Here is a 14,943-nt window from a genome sequence, read left to right on the forward strand (position 1 = left end):
GAGGCAGGGGTTTGACTTTCCAGCTGCTCCAATTCAGACAAGAAAAGAAAGCTGATGCGGAATCCAGGTCACTAGGCAACATGGAGCAGATTTCAAAGGTCTAAGGAACTGGGCTAGTCAAGGTCAATGTCAATTGTAAACCAAGAAATTTTGAAAAGCCCAACAACCATTTCTTATTATGATTTTTCACCCTGTACTTCTGCTTGTTTAGTGTGTGTGTGTGTGTGTGTGTGTGTGTGTGTGTAGTGGGGGAGGATGGGGACATCCTAAAAGACAGAGGACCAGGAGTCAGCAGGTATACTCTTTCTTTTCTCTCTGTCCGCACTTTTATATCTGGCTCCCTATTCTTCTAGGGCCTTCATGTTTTCATAGGCTGATCACAAGCAGTGAAATGGAAGGAATAAATCTAAACACAAGATGATCTTTGTTTTGCAAGAATCATACAAAGCCAGGCATGGTAGCACATGGTTGTAATTGCAGCAATTGGGAAGCTGAGGCAGGAGGACTCAGTGGGTTCAAGGCCAGCCTGGGCTACACAGTAAGACACTGCCAAAAAAAGGGGGGGTGTATGGGGGATTTAGCTCAGTGGTGTAAGCACCTGCCTGGCAAGTGCAAGGTCATGAGTTCAATTCGTGGTTAAAAAAAGCTGTGCAAATATTCATCTAACCAATCAGTTTTAAACAAGAAACTTTATATGAATCATTTAACCATTATCCTATGAGGACTGGGACTACAAACCTTGGTTGGCTTCAACATGATGTTTAGACACCACCCAGAAAGTAGCTCAGAAATTGGACCCTTCCTTTGTGTGTGAAATACCTTGCATCTTTTTGATCATGTCATGGCCCTACATGCAAAATTGAAGTTCACACTAGTAATTTATAAACTAGTAATTTATAATCACTATGTACTAATGTTTTGCTTAGGATTAAATTGGCAAAAAATTTTACATGATAATCTTCAATGCCAGCAAGGAAATAATGAAACAGTAATCTAATTCACCATAGTAAGAAAAAAATAACTGTAACTTTTGTGAAAATAATTTGACAAACAGTATTGAAGTGTTCATACTTTTGAATTCTAGTTATAGAAACATCGTGTAGGGAATTATAACATTGTTTATAACAGTGAAAACTGGAAAACAATCCAACATACTAAGTATTAATGCTCCCAAAAGGTTGCTTAAAATATTTATAGGTTAACAGATGCTCATGATATACAACAAAATTTTATGTTAGACAGGATCCTGTATTATGGAAGAATATATATGGGGGAAAATACACAAGTAGGAAGCAACCAGAAATATTAAAAGTGGTTAACTCTGGGTAGAAATGATCATTTGTCATTACCTTCATTATTACATCAAATTTCCATAATGATTAGATGCCACTTTTATGAAGTGAAAAATATTATTTTAATAAGATATTGAATCAGACAAAGTTAAAACAACAATTGAAGTATTTCTTTTGGTTAAGTTTTTCAACATGTGGCCAAAACTCAAAAGCATGGAATTTCCACTGTGGCTAAGAAAGAGCAAGACAGAAACTCATACATCCTACATGAGAACCTGGTTCTGGAGGTGATTTAGGTGATATGCATCAAGATTGTGGTTGTGTACACTCAGTAATTCCCCAGATGGAAATGTACCCTGAGGCAAATATTGGACTAGGGTGAAAAAGATATAAATCTTAGTTGCTCATTGTAGTACTGTCTATATACTAGTAGTTAGAAAAATGAAAACTACCAGTAAAGAGAGAGAGTGGCTGTATCAGTTTTTAGTAAACCTATACTAAGCCTATAGGAGGCTAATATGTACCTACTATGGTGATAGGTATCTGTAATTACTAACATACAAATATTTTCACAATGAGAGGATTATAAATATGGAATAGTGTGGTCCATATATCTATCTGTCTATCTCTATAGATATATATTAAAAAGTATATATGAGTATGTAAAGTCCTAGAAGGGCAAAGTGATATTTCTTGTTCATGATGTTGTAAATACAAATGGTTTTCATTTTTCCTTTATAGGTTTCAGTGATACATGAATCATTAATAATAAGAACATATCTTTGTATCATTCAAGAATTTCAGAATGGTTTAAAAAATACTGCAACAGAAACTTGTGACCCCAGGATCATCATAAGGAACAAAATGTTACCCTAGCATAGGAAAAGACCATCTTGCCCCTTTCTCCTGCTATGTCTGCTCCTGTGGACAACTGTCCTAGATTTTACCCTTCTCTGTTATGTACACTTTTTAGTATTATTTATACACACAGGCATATTATTTTTATTTAAAAATTTATAAAGCTGTTCTCATTTTGGTGGGGAAGGAAATATCTGAGCTCTGCCCATCTCAAGATGGCTTTGGGAAACAGGTCAAAGCCAACAACAGACCAGGGTTTATATGAAGTTGTTTGGCAGCTGGGTAGTAAATATGGCAGGGCCACCTGCATCCCCACTCTGACCGGGGCACAAGTGGCTCAGTGAGACCTGGAGTGCCTCTGACTGGGTACAGGAGGAGAAAACAGAAGCATCATCCAGGTTTCTGACTGTAAATAGAGTAACAATTTGCCAGTCATATCTGTGAATCCAAATTGCTCATGGTTATTAGAAATCAGATACTACTGAACAGCAATGTAAAAGGACCTATGGCAAAATTTAAAGTTTATTGAAATTTTTTTCCACACACAGTACATATAGATAAACACTCAGGGAATTATAGAAATGACTTATTTGTTGATGAAATCTGGGTACTATTTATTTCAATTTTTATTCCTATTATTATTTTGTATTTTTATATAAAACATTTAAAGAAATATATTGCTCTACATACTACTACTCAACCACCAGAATGACTGCAATGGAAATGAATGATACTATAAACCTTTGCTGAGTATGCAAAGTAACTGGCACTCTCACATCCTGCTAGTAGAAAAGCAACATGGTCCAACCACTTCAAAAAACTGGCTGTTTCTAAATGTGGAATACATAAATACACCAAGACCACCAACTCTACTTCTAATAATATATTGGATATGAATGCTATGTGTTTTCAAAGCCTGGTACAAGAATACTCATGGTCTATTTTTAGCAGTAAAAGACAATCAACAGAGGGTTGATAATAAACTCTAATGCATATAATGAGATACCATGACAAAGAAATCAAAATATGATATAATACATGTGAATATTAGATGACTGACGATTTGAAAATAGACTAAATTGCTTTTCCATAACTCAAATTATTCTGTACATAACGGAATTAGTCTCATAATTTACAGTTCACATAATAAACAATAACAGATAGGAGAGGTGGTAGCCATTAGTGAAAAACATTTTAAAAAAAAAGAAAAGGGCCGGGGATATAGCTCTGGTATAGCGCTTGCCTGGCAAGTGCAAAGTCCTGAGTTTGATTCCAAAGAAGAAAAATATTTATTTTGAGATAGAAAAAAAAAAAAAAAGTTGGTACCAGTCAGAATTCCGGAGCTAGAACCTGATCTTTTTGTCTTGAGCATCACTTGTAGCTTAAGGGTGTTTTGTGTCTACAAATTAGCTATTTAAGGGCTTATAATTATTTTCAATTTGAATTAAAATTTAACTTTGATATTATACACATGCAAGGCTGCTTTAAAATTCTAAAATGCAAGAACCTTGTTGCTAAAGCTCTTCAGATAAATCTATGCCAAGGATCAGGAAGTGTTATTTTTCAAAGAAGGTAAATGAACTAATGGTATAATGTGCTTTTATTATTTAAATCAGTCTGGCTTTGGGGTTTCAAAAATATGTCTGCTGCCTAAAAAAGATTAATGCAATATAGAAACCGGTTTTTCATCATAGTTATTTAGCTCAGGAGAACTGTATATCAGTAAGTCTGGTTGGTGCCAAACACAGTGATAAAAAGGGCAATAAAAATAAGGCAGGAGCTTTGTAAGGGCAAAATGAGGAACAAGGCTAAATAACTTCTCAGCCAATAAGTTCCGCATGATTCCACCCCGGTGATGAAGATGGGAAAACAATCAAACAGGTTTGCACTGACAATGGATTCTACTTTTCCTGGTAGTTGACAGTAGTGAGGCATCTGTACATGACCCACACGAACCATAGCACTCTTTCCCTGAGAGGGAGGATGATGACACTGCTGAGTCTGGATAAAAGGCAAACTTGGACCATATCTGAAATAAAGAAGCAAGCACCCAATTTGCCCAAGTGACAGTGTGGTTTTTGAAACAACCACTCGCCTTTGTTAAGCTCTCCATCTGAAATAAAAGATTGAGTCTTTGCAGGCTGGCACAATCAAGAAAAATACATGTATACTGCCAAGAGGCAGGGACAGCTCCAAAAACCAGATCGAATTTCTGATCTTGGCACAACAAATAATATCTCACTGGGAGTGAGCAGGAGTTGGCAAGAACCCCTGTATACAGACCTCACCATCTGTAAGTTACACGGGCCCCTGTTGTCACCGAACTCTGCAGGGAAATTTCACAACAGGAAAGGTGGAAGCCGCTGGGAAGGCTTCTCTACGAATCCTGCTTGTCCAACATTACATTTATGGCCTACCAATGGTGCAGAGGGAATTGATTGTCAAGGAAAATGCACTAACCTGACTCAAACCAGGAAAAAGACCCCTAGGATAAGGCTGACCCTAGTGCAGTGACCAGGGTTAAATTACCACCTGCTTAGGGTGGAATGCAAAATCCCCCTCACTTGTCACTTGGCTTTATCAGCAACTGGAGACAATGCCATAAAATACAACCTAGCACTTAAATTATTCAAGTCTGGTAGTTTTACATGGTCTGCACATCAGAGTAAAGAACTGTGTGTCTAAATTCCGAGCTGTTTTTATAAGCACTGTGTATTAAGCAAGACAATAGAGCTGGAGGTCAGGAACTGTGAGGCTAACCTTGGTCGTATCTCCATTCTGTGTAGTATTGGGGGAGAAAATATTTAATTTCCTGTTACCTAAGAATCTGGGCAACCCAGAGTAATGATAAGAACGGGATATTCCACGAGAAATCTGGGAGTTCAAAGGTAAGTCAGTGAATTTTTCTGATCCTTGTTTAAAAAAAAAATGAGCTAAGAGCAACCGTTCAAGTAGAATCATGACTCTACTCCTGGTACAAGAAAACAAAAACAAAAAACAAAAAGCAACAACAACAACAACAAAAACCCTAAAATCCCAAAAAGTAGAATTATGACTCACTTAAGAAAACACACAATTTCACAAGAAATAAGATGCCTACAAGTATCTTTGAAGTCTTTTGTAAAGTAGAAAGTATAATATACATTTAGCTTTGAATATTGCGTCTGCTGTGAGCTGTTCTACAGTGCAATGTTGTGTAACATTTGTGGAACGCTATACATGAAGCAAGGCATTGTGTTAGTATGGAGAGGCACTGGGACATCCGGAAGAAATCAGGAACTTGGGCTCACACACGTTTGTCTTGGAATCTACTTCTAAAAGTTTGCCTATTTACTGTGACACCTGACTCATATGTTTTTAACTTCTAACTAAAATACAGTATTTTTAAAAATTGCTTATATGTTACTTATACTAATCACAGCATTTTTACAGTGTCTGTACTAATCATACCACTTTGCACCTGTAGAAGTCACAGATAGTTTGATATCACAATATGATAGTAGTAGACATCTCAAAGTATTTATACCTACTACTAAAGTGAAATTATAGAAACTTTTAACTCAGTATCTATACTTTCTCATTTGAGACTTTAATCAAGAAGCACACATTACTATATTAAAAATTTGTAATTTTATATTTTGACAACTGTATTTTAACAAATTGATTTCCTTTGCAAGCCTATATGTTGTAGCTCATAAATTTAAAAACATTATTTTGGGAAGTAATCCAAATATTTCACCAGCTTGCCAAAGGGGTCCAAGTCAAAAAAAAAAAAAGAAAAAGAAAAGATGAAGAGATGAAGAGTTCTCACAGTCTTCCTGGCGCTCCATTTCTTTAGGTATGAAAGGAAGATAACAAGCTGTGAGGCAGGGTCACTGTGAGAACTAATAAATGACATTAATTAGTACCTTGAACCTAGGAGGTGCTCAACTAAAAGATGCTCCTCTGTTGAAACAATGGAACAACATGAGCAATTCTCTGTATAATGTACTTCATCTTTTCCTTAATATGACAATTTCAATAAATCTTTGAATGACTTTAGGATAATGGTTTTTTTAAAATTAGTACATGTTTGAGATACATAATGCATGCATTCATCCTGGGAGTTGGTACAAACACACATTGCATCTTAGCTGTTTTCTTACGACTCAGCTATCAGTTGCTGCACAGACTTGTGTGTTGTTTGGGATGCACTATGTGGATGTCATGTCTTTCTATGTGCAGACTGCTCTTGCTGGAAAGCAGCCAGACGCAGGTCAGAGGTGAGGCAATCGGGCAGCGCTTGCACGGTGGCTGAAGATGGGGTGGTTTTTCAAGGGGCAAGTGGCTGACTTAGCTGCACTGCCCTGAGCCAGTGACCAAAGTCTTAGCCATGATGAAGGAAATGAGAACAAGTTATTTTAAGAAAGTGAGAACATGGAGGTATTTTAAAGCTTGCCAGTGAGAGGGCTTTCAAAGGCAGGACAGGTCTTTCGGCTCAGCATAATGAACCTCAATGTGAGAAAATTAAGTAATGTTTCAACTTGAGTCCTGAATCAACAGTCTCAGCAATATGAGAGTATTTTGCAAATGGGAATGCACTAGAGTTACAGAGGGAAGATTCATGGTCTTCTTAATTAACTCCAAGGTGCTGCACATAAGGGGAAGGCGATAAATCAAGTAGATTACTGCCAGCGATCTGAATTTCCAGATGAAATAAGAGAGGTGTAGTGTCTTGAGTCATTTTGTAAATGTGTATGGTGGGGGCGGAGGGAGGATCTCCAAGGTCATCTCTTATATTATAATTTGCCACTTTGTGATTTAATTTTATGCCATGTGCAAAGTGCTTGCCATAGTCAGGTGTGAAGAGGCAGGAAACAGAGAGATGAGTAAGACCCACAATGGGAGGGCAACAGGATACACACATATAAAATTGTGCCTTTTATTCACGCATTTATTCAAAATGCATTAGTTGTGACACTTGCTTTTTTGAAAATGGAATCCTGAAATTGGGCTTTATATAGAATGTATATTATATATGTGTGTATTTCTTTTTTTTCCCCTTTATTTTGCATCATTCTAAGTCAATAGAGATAGATATAATGCATTGTAAGATACGGATACATAATGATTTATTCTACCATTCCCTGTTGATAACTGACAGAGAAGATAATTATCTCTATACTTCTAGATGAATGAATAGGTGAGCATCCATTAAATAACATTATGACTCCAAAAACATGCCATTTTGGAGGGATGTGAAATAGAGGGCTGGCCCTGGAAGAGCTGAAGCTGTCCTGAATATTCCTGTATCCACAAGTAGTGAGTGGTTAAGATAAAGATGAGAAGAAATTTGGGATTAGAGAACTAGGGAATCCTCTCCAGGTGACGGTTAAGGTTGTGGGATGGAACAAATGCAGACAGAAAAGCAAATTACTAGGGACAAAATTTAGGGAGAAGTCACTAGTCATGTGACAAAGATGTAGGAGAAGAATCAGCATGGCACAAGCTCATGGGCCCAAGAGAGAAAAGACTTCAGAAACAGAAAGTGGTCAACAACTTGAATGCTGGTGGGCTGAGTAGAGCAAAGTCTTAAGGAAGATACTACAGGTATCCATGCCAAGAAAACAGAAATGGGAATTCTTAGGATAGGCAAGACTTTACGATATATGTAACATGACTACAGGAAGCCAAACAGAGAATTTGAAGCCACACAGATGAGATGGGTGTAGCATGCAGACCACGGCGACAGCTCTAAACACAGGAGAGGAGAATGAAAAAACATGTACAAAAAATCCAGATGCATTTTGTGGTGAAAAAGAGGGAAGCTTAGGTCAGACACAGAAATGGCCTCTGTATTTCTTAGCACAAGAACCGAGTGCTTCTGCTGCAATAGAGAATTCCTCTGGGAATTTCAGTACAGTGGGAAACATTTGAAACTGAACTGTGATAATAAGTTCAGTAAGGTTTCAACAGGAGAGGAAAGGATTACAGAGCAGTCTCGAGGGCCCAGCTGGGAATGGAAAGCTTGTGTTTGCAGTAGTGCAATGCTCTGTGCTTTTCTGGAGTGACTCTCAGCAGCTGCAGCATACAGAGGTGTAAGGTTTATCACAGGTGAAGGAACAGAGGTAATGAAGCCTCAAGGTCATGGGCACAAAGGAATTAATCTAATCAGTAAATGCAAAGTTGTTATCTAGCACTTGGATAGTGGAGGCAAGTTAAGGGAGCGAGGACTGAATCCCTACAGGTCTTAGCAAATGTGGTACCACCACAGGCTACAAGAAGAGGAAACACTGGTCCATGGAGAAATGTCACCGTTTGAGGTAAAAGTGTAGCAGCTCTTGCTTAGGAAAAGGTGCAGGAAATGGGTTTCTACGTAAGGATTCCAAGTCTATTTTTAGATGGTTTCAGCATCGCTGAATTGTGACTGGCCTGTAATAAGTTTGAAGGTTTTGAAAAAGGCACTGAATTTTTTGAACTGGGCTCAAAGATGCACAGGAACAATCATAAATATTGATGAGTAAACATGAAGACTAAAAAGAAAAAGTGGGTTTCTGTGATTTGGGTTGTTTATGCAAACCAGTTAAAGCATTGTCTAAGGAAAAAACTGTAGGCTGTAAAGACGTCCAGCAGCCTGGTGCTTAGAAAGTGAATCATTATCACCCAGTTTTGCCAAGACTCATCTCTTCTACTATGTATTTTGTGCCAGCAACACAACTTAATTCTATTGGAGCAAGCCAAAATGTCACACAAAGACTCTCTTTCTAGGTTCCCAATATCCCTCAAGAGTATATACGGTCTCTGTAGCACGCAATAAATATTGCAAATAAGGTAAGAGATATTATAAAGAAAATCTGGCAGGCAGCCATCTCAGCTTTGTTTCAACCGATGTCCATAAAACCATAGGCTAAGCATGGCAGCACGATGTCTGGTGTTTGAGACCTAAAAGCATGGAACATGTTTATGGCATGCATTAGGCCACAAACCTCAGTCCGGGGCTGGGGTATACAGCAGAACTTCAGATCTGTAGACAAAAGAGGGAAGTAGGAAAGCAGGTTTTGTACTGCAATAAATATGACTGCTCTTGGAAGACCATAAACAGGTGGTTTCATGAAAAAAAAATTCACTGCTTTTAGATTTAAAAAAAATCAAATGCTTCAGGCTTGTCTGAATAAAATAAATAGAAGGCCAGTACAAGCTCTGCTAATTACAGCATTTTTTATGAGGCTATGACTGACTATAATCTAGCAAAAATGACTCCAACTGAAACAGCACGAGTGAGAGTTTGGGAGGATTAGGTGGGGTTTTGGAGTGGGGAGAAAAGTATGAAAGAGGAAGAAAGCTTTCATTAAACAGTTACATTCTGGTAGAATGTGGAAAATAAAGCATCCAGACTGATTTTATTTTCATTTGAAACAAGCTCTTATTTAGCATATTTTTACCTTAAATCACTGAACATATTTCTAATAGTTGCTTTCAAGTCTTTGTTTCCTAAATCTAACACTTAGACCATCTCAGGAGAGGAGTCTATTGAACGCTTTGTTTTCCTTCTCTAAAAGACCATTTTCCTGTTTCTTTTATGTCTAGTAACCTTCTATTGTACAACAGACACTGTAACAGAATTCATTTCTATGAAGACTACTGTACTGAGGTTTGTTCTAGCAGGCAGTTCAACTTTAGACTTACCAAGCTGAAACTGTGTAAGCCTAGACTTACTTCACTAGACCAAATCGCTGGAAAACCAAAATGTTTCCTAGGACCTTCTAACTTGTCAGGTTCACCTCTGAACTCTTGTCTCCTCTGACAATCTTACAGAAATTTGTTTGTCTTCAGGCATTATTGGGGTAGCTAGATAGCAAGCCATATTTTAGAACAAAGATCTTTTTTTCTAATATGAGGTCTTTCTGGCACCTCAACTGGATGATTAGGACGCTGGGTGGGCTGCCCGAATTAGAATACAACAGGGTATCTCTGTTCCATTTCCACCCTGCTGCTGCTCCTCCTCCTCCGACAAGACTCACTGTATACTGTGAACATGTGCAGCCTACCATCGCCATGGACTCACAGAAGACCCTCACAGGAACTTCTGCAAAGCCTGCACAGCACTCGGCTTCATTCACCTTCTCCCTACCAAAACACAGTATGCACATACACACATACAGAGAGAGAGAGCAGACAGACAGATAGACAGACGGGGACAGAGAGACAGAGAGGAGACAGAGGCAGATAGACACAGAGAGGGATTAGAGCAACTTTAGTTGCCTCAACCCTGACTGTGTCTCCTGGGAGCACTGTGCTGTGTTTGGGCCTAGCTCATCACACAAAGTTCTTGATCACCTGACAGACAGGTGATCATGGGCCGTACTTCCTAAGCATCTTTTCTCTCAGGGATCATAATTTTGTGAAATGTAATGTCCAGAGTCTGAAAACCATTATTTCATATATTTGTGTATTTATGGTATGACACAGTGATAGTTATCAGTTAGTATAGTATTATGCAGTAAGCCAGATGACTGCTAAATAAAAGTACACAAATTTGATATTTACCCATAGGTCTTTCAATGCATGGTAGCAGCAGGGGCTCCTGATTCCTCACAGAAATGTCCCTACTGTTCTTAGGGATATTCATTTTCTGACTTTTATTCACTCATATACAAGTTTGTCCATTCCATCAATAAACATTGAGAGTCTACAGTGTTCCAGGCACCTTTCTAGGTGGGAGGGACGCAGTGCTGGGCCACAGAAAATGTTACTGCCTTTATAGAGATTATTTCCTGGTAGAAATTATTCTAGCCTGACTCCAAAGCATTGCTTCTGCAGGTGTTTCTCTAAGTAGTGACTTGATAGAGAAATACAGAAAAATTGATAGAGAATACAGAAAAATTATAAATTTATAATTAGAAACTTTTTGCTTGGTATATGTACTTTACATGCACTATGTGATTTAACACTATCAATAAGGAAGGCATTTTGTTAGAGATGAGGAAATAGGCAAATTCTTGCAACTCTGTCACACAGATCATGAACACCAGGTGGGACTCTAACTTAAATGATCTGACCTTGCTCCTATAGTCATCGCCACTGCACTGCCATATTTCTGAGAGAGAGAAAGAGAGATAAAGGAGAGAAATACATCAGAAGTGTGGGTATAAACTGTAATAGTTTCCAAGCAAAAAAATAACAGCTTTGCTGGGCGTGATGGCACACGCCTGTAATCCCAGCACTTGGGAGGCTGACAGGAGGCTCACTGCAAGTCTGAGGTCAGCCTAGGCTACATAGTGAGTTCAGGGCCAGCCTAAACTACATAGCAAGACCCTGTCTCAAAAAACCAAACTAAGACAAAACAAAACAACCCCCTCAAAAAACCCCAAAACAACAACAACAAGAAAATAGTTTTATTTTTAACAGAAGTCAGCTCAGTGTCTGAAGGTTGTAAGCAGATGGATTGCTTTAAGAGAGATATAAGAGGAGACAGTGAATGGGTTAGCGTATTTAGGCACAATTTTTTTTTCCTTTTTCCCAGATGACTGTGAGAAAAAAGACAGCACTCTGCGTTTTGAATTAGAAAAAGAACAGAAAGCCATTCTGAATTAAGGGTGTTAGGGTTCCTCGGAGAAGCTAAAAAAGGGAAGTGGAAGTGATATTACACTAGCCACTCCCAACTCATGTATGGAGAACACTAGTTTCACAGATGCTTCTAGAAAAAATAAACCAGTCTTAAAGTTGATATGGACACTCAAATTTACATTATTTTGTATAGAGAATAAAGTATAATTAAGAGAGTTAGCCATATATGTCATCATGGCTTTAAGTTATTTTAGTTATCTTTTTCTGGGGAGTCATAGTTATTAACAAGCCATCTTGACACTTCTAGACAGACAATACTTTGTAGACAGTATCCATGGAGCGTCTAGGGCTCTCAGCAATTTTCTTTTTATTTTATTTTAAAAAGGATAAAACAGAATAAGACCAATCAAAACAAACCAGTGTAAGTAACACAGGACTTCAAAACATTATGAAATCAACAATAATTACCATAATGCCTCTTGATGTCTTCAAAATAGTTGCAGATACCTTCAGACATAGTAAAAATCAAACAGAACAGAACAGTATAGAATAGAAACAATAAAAACAAAACAATGAATGCAATAAAGGCTTCAAAAGAAGCCAACAGGAAATCCAAAAGTGCTACCATTATATATCTTGCTATCTTCAAACTGCTGCTCCTGCCATCAGATCTGACATAATCAAACAAAACAAAAGACAATAAAACCCAACCCAACAAAACAATGGAAATGATACTTCCAAAACAAGACTATAGGGAATCAACTATGGCTACAACCCTCAGAAGGAGACCCCCTAGATGTCACACTGCATACCACTCTCCTCTGAACCTGTGATCAGATCACTACTGGCCTTAGACCTGCAAATGTTGGTGAAACACCAGCACCACAGGCATCAAATTGCATTTCATCCACAGCTATCATCACAGTCTGTGTTTTTCCAGATAAACTGGTCACTTACAGTGAGGAGTGGGGTGGGGTGGAGTGGGTGGCTGGGTTGGTACTTCTTGTTTGCCAGCCCACATGCTAGAAGGGACTGGGGTCTGGCTGTCCCAGTTCGGTGGCAGCCCGTGCATGGCATTGGTTCCCAGACTGGGCTTGCTTCCTGGTTCTTCTCTCTACCCCCAGTCCACGAATGTCCTCTAAGCAATTCTCTTATGGAGACTAACCTGACTTTAGCAGGTCTAGTCCCTGCCTGCCTTATTGGTGAATCACGGCAGAGGATGACCTCTTGTGTACTCACCGCCCTCTGCCCTTTGTTTTCTATTGGCTCCAGATGCTACGAAGTCCTTCCCCATTGTAGCTGAGGTCTGCAATGCTAGCATTCACTTTGTACGCTCAACGTAATTTCATGGTAGCAAAACATCATACAGAATTCCTGGTCATCCCTCTCACAGTGTTTGTAGCTTTTGTTGTTTCCTACAGTTCCTTGTTTTGGGTTTCTAATCTCTGATTATCTGGGGCATGATCGTTATTCTGTATTATTTTTGTCTTTCTCTCTTCTGCCCAGCTGTGCTATCCTATTTTCCAATATCAGTCTTTCAAATTCTCCTCTTACTTTCTTACTATGTACTTAACTCTGGTAGCCGAACAAGTTTGGCTGTACAGTTTAGAATCTAGCTGGTTATGTCTAAACGCAATACTTTCTGGGTACTGTTATTTACCTCCCCACCTCCATTTCTCTAATAGTGTGAAGTTTTCCAGAGGCGATATGACTCAAAGTAATGTAGCAGATTGAATGCAAAATCCAAAATCCACCTGAATTCTATAAAGCCATTCATTAGACAGGCTTGCTTTTAAGGGAAAAACGGCTTTTCTTTATCTGTCTATAAGTATCTATTATGCTCAACACATTATTAAAGACTATAAGCTTATGAGGTGTGGTGGCACACACCTATAATCCCAGAAGTTGGGAGGCTGAGATAGGAGCATCACCATCTGTTTTAGGCTAGCCTGGATTACACAGTGAGACCCTGTCTTAAAAAAAAAAAAAGTATACAATAGTTTAAAATAAGCTAAATAAATGCAATGATTTCTACTGACCTATTATTTTTTCTTTTTCAAAAAGGCAAGTTCCATGTTAAGGATCATACCTCTCTGCTGATTCGTTAGTCAATGTCATTGGCAAAGAAGGTTTTCTCTTGATTTTGCTATGCTCAAATAAATGTCTATCAGGGTATTAAAAGGTATTTGAACAGAGAAATATTAATTCATTTCTGGTTTTCTCTGCTCAGCAGAATTAGAGTATATTTCTTTTTGAAATTTAAGAAAAGAGAAGACTCATTTTTAAAAGTAGTACTCTTTTCTCCTGTAGTCAAGATATTGATGGCAAGCTTTTCATTTTTCCACTTAGCCCTTGACACTCTCTTCTTGAATTCATATTGACTGCATCTAAATTTTGCTTCTGAGTGTTTCTTTTCTTTTCTTCAAGGTATATCTTTTAATAGACTTTTAATAGTAAGACTTATTAAGTCTTACTAAACATAATCATTATGTATACCTATTTACCCTGTTCTCCAATATGAAAAGGCTAATATTAATATTAACTCATATAAGTTATGTGTAATTAAAGTTTTCAAAACCTAATTAATGTTAATTACTGGAAATGACTTAGGTTCTGTGAAAAACTCAATTAGCATGTACATCTTTCTTTGTATTTGATATGATTTTGAAGGTTTTCAATTTAGCATAGGTAAGAAGTTACAGGTAATAAAATACTATAGATATACTATCTCACTTCTTAGGAAGGCAAAATGCAAAAGAGATATACAAATAGATGCTTATATTAATGCACCCTTTTGAAAATATGTTTTATAGAACTTGAAACTGATTGAAAAACTTGAAATAGGTGACTAATTCACAGCTCTAATTGGGCAAGAATGAATAAGTTTCCTAAAACAGCACTAAAATGCAACAGTACAGATAATTTATTTCCTGGTTTCCACTTCAGATCATGAACATTAGACCCTGGTACCAAGAGACTGGAAACACTCTTCACCCTGTATGAAAGGGACAATCACTAGAAATTATGCCCTGAGTTATGAACAGAGTTTCTCATTTTCATTAGAAACTAGTTTTGGTTTTATTTTTTGCTTGGGAATGTGTGTTTTCTTAACCTATAGTGAATTCAATTTCTCTCCAAAAAAATTACTGTCTCCTTAATTATTTGAGTTGGCTGAAACCTAACTCTTCTTTCAGACCTGATATATCAAGTTCAAAATGGTTCTCCAAAGTTGGGCTCATGTGTTCAG

At 37.8% G+C, this 14,943-nt stretch overlaps 1 protein-coding gene across 3 annotated transcripts in view; it reads right to left on the bottom strand.

Moving 5' to 3' along the window:
• Jazf1 (JAZF zinc finger 1) overlaps positions 1-14,943 on the bottom strand; it is a 326,310-nt gene that overhangs the window by 124,556 nt on the left and 186,811 nt on the right. The window lies entirely within an intron of this gene.

This window comes from Cavia porcellus, unplaced genomic scaffold (assembly GCF_034190915.1).
Source record: "Cavia porcellus strain 051 isolate PalLab524CR breed Dunkin Hartley unplaced genomic scaffold, mCavPor4.1 scaffold_2, whole genome shotgun sequence".
In the NCBI taxonomy this organism is placed as follows: domain Eukaryota; kingdom Metazoa; phylum Chordata; class Mammalia; order Rodentia; family Caviidae; genus Cavia; species Cavia porcellus.